This window comes from Neomonachus schauinslandi, chromosome X (assembly GCF_002201575.2).
Source record: "Neomonachus schauinslandi chromosome X, ASM220157v2, whole genome shotgun sequence".
Taxonomy (NCBI): domain Eukaryota; kingdom Metazoa; phylum Chordata; class Mammalia; order Carnivora; family Phocidae; genus Neomonachus; species Neomonachus schauinslandi.
Window position 1 is genome coordinate 65,488,185 of NC_058419.1, and position 7,862 is coordinate 65,496,046.

Sequence of the window (7,862 nt, forward strand, 5' to 3'; positions counted from 1 at the left end):
CCAGTAGCAAAGCAGGTAGAAGACTATGTCTAGCCCGCTGAATACATTTCAGTGGAAACAAAACCAAACTTAAGAAAAAAGAAACGTGGTTAATATAAATCACCTGACGTCTTGTTAGTTCATTCCCAGTTCTTGGTAGGCTTTCAGCTATACAGCATGGAGCCTTTAGTGATGCAGGCTTGCTTGAATACTATCCTTAGTAAAGTAAACCTTTTGTTAACAAGTTTTCCCACCCTCTCTTCCCTTATCTTGCACACACTACTGGATGTGTAGGCTCAAATGAAGTGCCTGCCTGCAATTTTTCCCGCTTTACTTCTTCAAATGATCTCCCCCCACCCTATCAAATACATGCACCCCTTTATATTCTAATACTTCAGAGGGGGGCACTCATAGAATCATAGAATGCTAGAGATAGTTGGGGTCTTAGATACCCTGTAGCCCAGCCATCTCCCTTAACAATCTGGAAAACAAAGGCCCAGAAAGGGAAAGAAGTTCAAGGGTACCAATGTCTTCTAGCTTCTCTTCCACTTCTCATTCCATTCCATTCAGATGCCTGCTGTTACACTTGGATTCCAGTTCATTTTCTTCAGTCTGCCAGACCACATTAAGTAAATTTTCGAATACCTAGTATTGAAATAAGCTTTAGAATGGGAAATGTTTATGGGAAGTAGAGGAATATGTGAACCAAAATGAAAGGGAAAATGGGAAGACCCCTGACATACACCCCAAGCTTTTAATTTGGTATCCAGGGTGTTGGCTTCAGGACTTTGTTTCAGAGGGATATTTAATTTGTTTAAACAGTTCTTTCACCACAGTCAGCAAAGTTTAGACCAATAAGATCTAGAAGCAGTCTTCTACTTTCCAGATCTTAGTGTCCTTCAGTGCCAAGGATGGAATCATTCAGCCTTCCTCAAAGGAGGCAGGTTAATGTACCAAGTACTTTAAAATCTTCTATTTCAGGGGCGCCTGGGTGGCTCAGCCGTTAAGTGGCTGCCTTCAGCTCAGGTCATGATCTCAGGGTCTTGGGATCAAGTCCCGCATTGGGCTCCCTGCTCAGCGGGGAGTCTGTTTCTCCCTCTGCCTCTGTGGCTTCCCCCTCCTTGTGCTCTCTCCCTCTCTCTCAAATAAATAAAATCCTAAAAAATAAATCTTCTATTTCAAATGAGAAATGCTGCTGTATTCACAAGGAACAAGATAGAAAGCTCTGTTTTAGTGTAATGATCTCAGTCAGGATAGTGGCAACTACTCTTGAGTTACAGAGATGTGCTATAAGGACCATGAATAGTTTTTCATATTTCCAAAGAACTGAAAAAAAAAACCCAGCAAAACGATTTTAATATACTAGAATTTGGGGGCCTGGTTCTATCTGTATAAATTTAGACAAGTTACTTTACCTCTCTGAATCTTCACTCACAAAGCAATAAAGTTTTATTGAACGCTTACTATATGTCAGGCACTCTCATTAGCCACTTCTGTAATTCCTGTTTTACAGATGAGGAAACAGGTTTAAAATAATTAAATTATTCACCCAGTGTCTCACAACTAACTGGAAGAGGCGGGATTCAACAACATGTATCACATTCTAAGTTTTTGCCATTGAACAAGCTTGCAACCCTTCCTAGAACCATGATTTAATCTCAGCCTTTAGCAAACCACTTAAGAGTACCTTATCATTTTGTTCTTTTGCATATCAGCTCTCATTTGTCTGCTTTTACTGTAAGCAAGGTCTTAAATAGAATATTCCTCCTGGTGTGGTGTTTTCAAGGCACTTCCTTCTGTCCCTCTTCACTGGTGTTCAAGGCGCTTCCTTCTGTCCCTCTTCACTGGTGCCTGGAGGGCTTGGCTTTCTCCTTTCATTTCCTTCTGTGATCCAAACAGAAGTGTCTGAAAAATCCAGTGTGAATACTTTAAGGTAAGTTTTAAGATATCACAACTCATTTTGAAAGTGCTATCACAAGTTCAATTAGACACCAATTGAGAATACTAAAAGGTAGAAGTGTTCTGAACAAAGTTTATTTTTCGTTTTTCCACCCGATAAAGTCTAAGTACCATTTGAGCAAGGTCTTAAAAGATAGCTAGAATTTGGATATGTAGGGATTGAGGAGGATGGCATCTCAAAGGAAACAGCAAACAAATGTATGTAGGCAGCAAAGAATAGAATTCAGAATAGTATAATTCCAGAAAATGCCATGCTTCTGTACTTGTGCATGGGAGTTTATAGCCCTGTTTAAGGCAATAGCATCTGTAATGCACAATTTGTAGATAAATGGTGTGGTAGGCAGAATAATGGAGCCCCAAAGATGTCCATGTCCTAATCTCAGAACCTGTGAATGTGTTAGGTTACATGACAAAAGAGAATTAAAGTTGTGGGAATTAAGGTTGCTAATCAGCTGACCTTGAAATGGGGAGTCGCCTGGATTATCCAGGCGAGCCCAATGTAATTACAAGGGTCCTTAAAACTGGAAGAGGGAGGCAGAGAGAATAAGTAAGTAAGTAAGTAATTCTCACCTAGAGCCTCTAAAAAGGAGTACAGCTCCACTGACACCTTGATTTTAGCCCAGTGAGACCCATATCAGACTTCTACCTACAGAACCGAAGGATGATAAATGGGTGTTGTTGTAAACCATCAAGTTTATGGTTATTTGCTACAACAGTAATAGGAAACTAATACAAGGGTTATTTGTGTGAATACTTGATCAATGTCTTGGTCTCCTGCTAGATACGTGAGCTTAAGGGCAGGGACCCATATTCACTTTAATATCCTTGGCACCTGACACAGAAAAAGTGTGAGAAAATTTGTTTGATAAATTTATGTGTGAATGTCTTGGCAGTCATATCTTACCTGAGAACATTATGGCAATGTCAACAGCATCAAAGTCTGTTTCTGTATGCCCAAATGTATATATATGTATGTCTGTTCTCTTTTACTTTGGGTCCCTATGTCTTCCTCCTTCCCTTCATTTTCTCTTCTCTCTTCCTTACTTCTGTCCCTATTTCTTAATTGGCCATAACAAAGGACTGAAGTACACCTTGTAATTCTCCCTCATGTTTATGGAATAAGGTTTTACATTTTCTGTTCATAGTTTTTAAGAAGAAGTAATACAGCTTATTGCACTGAAAAAAATGCTTTATACTCAGGGGTCCCTTCATTTATTACCTATTTAATTTATATCAGTAGGTAAGTGATCCTTGATAGAAGTTTCTCATTTCTGACAGGATGTGTGTAGAACCCAGGGGCAGAAACATCCCACAGAAGCTTTCTTGTTATACCTGCTAGTGGGAACTTGTTCCCTGATTGCGTGGTCCACATTGTCCAAACAACATAATTTCCTCTCAGAAGAGAGGAAATTGTTTGACACTGTTTATCCAGAAGAAATCAGATGCTCCATTAGGACCAGAATTATTCAGTCTTTTCCCTGGCTCCATCCTCTGTCTACTGAGTTTTATCATAAAGATGTTTAATGTTTGATTGGGATACACTGGAATCCTGGGAAGGCATAGGACCTATTGTTCACCTCCAAAGCTCAGCCTGTTCCACAAAACAGAATGACCTAATGAAAGGTGAAACTTTTGATGGGAAAGTTCTTGAAGTTTCTAGTGATTAAGAACATTTAGGGAAATCTTTATTCCTAGAATTGGAAGGACATGGGCTAGTTCAGTGCTTCTCAAGTTTAATGTATATGCAAGTCACCTGGGAAACTCATTAAACTTTAGATTCTGATAGAGTAGATCTGGGATGGGGCCTAGGAATTTGCATTTCCAGCAAGCTTCTGGGTGATGTTGATGCAGCTGGTCCAGGGACCACACTTCAAGGAGCAAGGGGATAATGGATCTAGGACAGTCAGAGATAGGGTATCTGTATTCTGCATAGGGGAACTGAAAAGTGGGCGTTTCTAGAACCAGAGCCTCAGAGAAGGTATCTGAGCTTCCTTCTCCTCTCCGGGAGATACAGGGCCTCCTGGTAGGTCTCTCATGTGTTGGGTTCCCCAGAACCAGGGGTGGGGAAGTTCCCCGGGTGTGTATTAGGGTAATTTAACCCTAGCTGCCACAGAGACCAAAACACAATTTGAAAGCTATTACTGAATGAATAGAAAAAAGTCTTGAATGATATTCCCCAGAATGTTAAAGATGATAGGGAATGAAAACATGGCTGCTTTTGTTTTCTTCTTTTTGCTGATCTGTATTTTCTGATTTTTCTTTGGAAAAAAATATATAATTTTGCAAAAGCTACTTTTTAAAAAGACATATTACTTTTACAACAGTAAGGAAAAAAGCTCATCAAAATCAAAACAAATCCAATCAGATCCTGCATATACTTTTTGCTTGAATCCTGATAATAATACCTAACGCTCATCAAGCACTTACTACACGCCAGTTATCATTCTGTTTCACAAATATTATTTATTACTTGCAAAAATTCTGATGTAGTTACTCTAATTTCCCCCATTTTGCCATTGGGAAAACTGAGGCACAGAGAGATTTAAGTGACTTATTTAATTTTAAGGTAAGTGGCAAAGCCAGAATTTGAGCCTAGGCACTAATGACTCTAGAGCACGTGCTCTAAAACACTACTATATGTTACCTCCATTAGAGTACATACAAAGCATCTTTTTTAGGCCTCAAAGTCAATCCTACCCTAAAAACAAATGCAGAGTCCTTTCTCTGCTTTTCCCTCAAGCCATAGCCCTATCTCCCCTTTCTCTTTTCTGCTAAACCTTTTGAAAGTGTGGTCTATACTTGCTGCCTGCAATTCCCCTCACCCTGTCCTTTACTCCTCAGGCCCAGCAATATGCCTTCTGCTCCAACTCTGCCACAGAAGATACTTTCTTGACAGGAACTCATGATATCCTAATCACCAAAGCCTATGACTTTTTCTCAGAGAAAATCCCACAACTCCATGGACTAGAGTCACAACAAAATAATGATCTATAAACTCAGCTGCCTTAGAAACCCTTCTAAGTGTCCTTAATCAGCCTTGCCTCCTAGTTCACTGAGAATGACAAAAGCATCAGGTCAGAACCTCTCAACCTCTTTTCCCTCCCAGTCCCCTTCACAAACACACCTTTCCCTTCTCTTGTGTTTCAGGGTCAGTGTCTCCCTTCCAGTAAGAAATGAATTCCTCAGCCTGTGCTAGGGGGCCAAACTCCTCCCCCTCCTTAGAGATCTGACTGTATCCATCTTCCCCCTCTCTCCTACACTTTCGACCTCCATTTACCCAGTCCTGAGCTCTTCCTGACTGGTTAACCACAGTGGGCTTTTAATTGGTCTTCCCACCTTCATCTAATCCATCTTTCACGCTGAATCCAGAGTGATATTAAAATGCAAATCTGATCATGTTACATTTCCTTAGGTTGCTCCCCACCATATGGCAGCTCATGTAACAGGGAATGTAATGATACATTCTTCACTAAATTCCTAAAAGTCATCAAAACTGCAAGGGGGCTTGGCCTCTTTAGCCTAGGATTTCTGTGCCCCGCTCCCCAGATGTGCCTTGAAGAGTAGTGTGGGAGGAACTAGTGGTTGTTTTCTCTGTCAGTTGGCTGCAGGGTTTGAGTCATTACTGTGCAGCCAACCGCTGTACATGGGGGCAAAAAAACTCCAGGGCAAAAGACAGCAGGCTGCAGGGCAATAGGATTTCTCTCTGCTTTTGGAACTTCTATTATACTGTAAGCTTCTCCTCAAGTCAAGTCAATGAATAGTTGTTAACACCTACTGAGTTCCCGGCAGTGTGAATGGTATGACAAAGAAGTTATAGAGAACTTGCTATGGTCTGGATCCTGGCATTAAGAAGTTTCTGTATTTATATCTCCGATTTATGAATTATCTTCTGTGTGCCAGCCACTATCCTATGTTATTTACAAACTCATTGTGTCATTTAGTCTTGTATTATGCTCCATTTTATAAATGAGAAAACTGAGACTTGCCAAAGGGTCACACACAGAACACGGAACATCCGGGTTTCAAATCCAAGTCGGCCACCTGCAAAGCCCCTTCTATTTTTTTAAGTGGCACTTCTTGCAACCTGCTTGAGAATATAGGGCTGGTGTTCTTGATATGAAGACAGCACACTGGAGCAGTATATGATCAGGTGGTAATTTGTGGTACTAGTAAAGACAAAATGATGTGATATGAAGAGTCTAGGATGGAAGTTTGGTAAATTCTGCAGCCAATTTTGATTCTGCCACTAATTAGGTATGTACCCTTAAATATATTACCCTCTTTGGGCATCAATCTCCCGTTTTTTATTTTTATTTTTTTAAATTTTAATTCCAATATAGTTAACATATAGTGTTATATTAGTTTCAAGTGTACAATATAGATTCAACAATTCTATACGTTATTCAGTGCTGATCACAATAAATATGCTCATAATCCCCTTAACCTATTTCACCCATCCCTCCACCCACCTCCCCTCTGGTAACCATCAATTTGTTCTCTATAGTTAAGAATCTGTTTCTTGGGGGTACCTGGGTGGCTCAGTCGTTAAGCGTCTGCCTTCGGCTCAGGTCATGATCCCAGGGTCCTGGGATCGAGCCCCGCATCGGGCTCCCTGCTCAGCGGGAAGCCTGCTTCTCCCTCTCCACTCCCCCTGCTTGTGTTCCCTCTCTCCCTGTGTCTCTCTCTGTCAAATAAATAAATAAAATCTTAAAAAAAAAAAAAAAGAATCTGTTTCTTGGTTTGTCTCTTTTTTTTCTTTTTTTTTTTTTTTAAAGATTTTATTTATTTATTTGAGGGAAAGAGAGAGAAGAATCACAAGTGGTGGGGAGGGGCAGAGGGAGAGGGAGAGGGAGAAGCAGACTCCCCACTGAGCAGGGAGGCTGATGCAGGGCAGTCTCTTTTTTCCTTTGTTCATTTGTTTGGTTTCTTAAATTCCACATATGAGAGAAATCATATGAAATATTCCTTTCTCTGACTAACTTATTTCACTCAGCATTATACCCTCTAGATCTATCCATGTTGTTGCAAATGACAAGATTTAATTCTTTATTCATGGCTGAATAATACTCCATTGTATATACATACTATTTCTTTTTTTTAATTTTTATTTTTAACTTTTTAAAAAAATTTTTTAAAGATTTTATTTATTTATTTGAGAGATAGAGAGCTCACAAACAGGGGGATTGGGAGAGGGAGAAGCAGGCTCCCCACTGAGCAGGGAGCCTGATGCAGGGCTTGATCCCAGGACCCTGGGATCATGATCTGAGCTGAAAGCAGACACTTAACGGATTGAGCCACCCAGGCGCCCCTTAAATTTTTATTTTAATGGCAGTATAGTTAACATACAGTTATATTAGTTTCAGGTATACAATGCAGTGATTCAAAAATTCTATACATTACTCAGTGCTCATCATGATAAATGTACTTACTCTTTAATCCCCATCACCTATTTCACCCATCCCCCCCACCTCCCCTCTGATAACCATCAGTTTGTTCTCTATAGTTAAGAGTCTGTTTCTTGGTTTCTCTCTCTCTCTCTCTCTCTTTTACTTTGCTATTAGGTTTTGTTTCTTAAATATGAGAGAAATCAATTCATATTTGTCTTTCTGTGACTATTTCACTTAGCATTATACTCTCTACCTCCATCCATATTATCACAAATGGCAAGATTTCTTTTTTTTTTTTTTTTGGCTGAGTAATATTCCATTGTGTATAAATACCACTTCTTTATCCATTCACCTATGGATAGACACTTGTGCCATTTCCAAAATTTGGCTATTGTAAATAATGCTACTATAAACATAAGGGTGCATGTATCCCTTTAAATTAGTGTTTTTGATTTTGAGGGATAAATACCCAGTAGTGTGATTCCTGAATTTTAAGGTAGTTCTATTAATTTTTTGAGGATCCTCAATACTGTTTTA